The 1,442-nt window shown below is 23.1% G+C and overlaps 1 protein-coding gene and 1 long non-coding RNA gene across 2 annotated transcripts in view; one reads left to right on the forward strand and one right to left on the reverse strand.

Annotated features, from left to right (window-relative positions):
- The window catches only part of LOC102677099 (CUGBP Elav-like family member 2), a 197,121-nt gene that overhangs the window by 27,778 nt on the left and 167,901 nt on the right, over positions 1-1,442 (reverse strand). The gene's annotated exons all lie outside the window — the stretch shown is intronic.
- LOC116185377 overlaps positions 1-1,442 on the forward strand; it is an 8,452-nt gene that overhangs the window by 2,264 nt on the left and 4,746 nt on the right. The window lies entirely within an intron of this gene.

The raw sequence follows: 1,442 nt of genomic DNA on the forward strand, positions 1-1,442 counted from the left end.
ATATATATATATTTAAATTTCAAAAAAATGTTTTATCATATTTGAAAAAACATAAAATAATATTTCTTATTTAGAAAATTAAAATCTATTGGATAAAAACAAACATAAATTTCGCAATTTAAAAAAAATAAGGATATTTTTAAAAAGAAATCGATCCCACATATATATAGATTTTTTTCTTCTTCTTCTTCTAAAAAATTTTACCTTCCACAACCAATTCAATTCCTACTTCTATAGATAAAGAAAAGATTTTTTTCAAAAATTGTTTTTCCACAATTTCGTCTATATATATATATATNCCACAACCAATTCAATTCCTCCTTCTATAGATAAAGAGATTTTTTTCAAAAATTGTTTTTCCACAATTTCGTCTATATATATATATATATATATCTAAATTTCAAAAAAAAGGTTTTATCATATTTAAAAAAACATAAAAGTATCTCTTATTTAGAAAATTAAAATCCATCGGATAAAAATAAACATAATTTCGCAATTTAAAAAAAATAAGGATATTTTTAAAAAGAAATCGACCCCATATATATTTATATATTTTTTCTTCTTCTTCTTCTAAGAAATTTTACCTTTCACAACCAATTCAATTCCTACTTCTATAGATAAAGAGATTTTTTTTAAAAATTGTTTTTCCACAATTTCGTCTATATATATATATATATATTTAAATTTCAAAAAAAGGTTTTATCATATTTGAAAAAACATAAAAGTATCTCTTATTTAGAAAATTAAAATCCATTGGATAAAAACAAATATAAATTTCGCAATTTAAAAAAAATAAGGATATTTTTAAAAAGAAATCAACCCCATATATATTTATATATTTTTTCTTCTTCTTCTTCTAAGAAATTTTATCTTCCACAACCAATTCAATTCCTACTTCTATAGATAAAGAGATTTTTTTTAAAAATTGTTTTTCCACAATTTCGTCTATATATATATATATCTAAATTTCAAAAAAATGTTTTATCATATTTGAAAAAACATAAAATAATATCTCTTATTTAGAAAATTAAAATCCATTGGATAAAAACAAATATAAATTTCGCAATTTAAAAAAAATAAGAATATTTTTAAAAAGAAATCAATCCTATATATATTTTTTCTTCTTCTACGCAATTTTACCTTCCACAATCAGGCTGCAAATCGTGTCAATTCGACCGGTCTGTAATGGTCGAACAGTCCAGAAGAACAATATCGATAATCGTATAATTGCCCTACGTACACGTTACAATTATATTTAATCGTTGCATGGTTAAATGTAACGTAACACGCGCGGAATATCACGGAACGCTTGCGCGGGCAAACGAACGTTCTCGTGCCATTGAAGTCATCCACGTAAAATGGTCAAAAAGCGTTACATAAGCTTTCATAACGCGGAGTTGTTTGCAACTTGGGAAAAAAAAAAGAAAAAAAGAAAAAAAAAA

This window comes from Apis dorsata, unplaced genomic scaffold, assembly GCF_000469605.1.
Source record: "Apis dorsata unplaced genomic scaffold, Apis dorsata 1.3 scaffold_168, whole genome shotgun sequence".
Taxonomy (NCBI): Eukaryota; Metazoa; Arthropoda; class Insecta; order Hymenoptera; family Apidae; genus Apis; species Apis dorsata.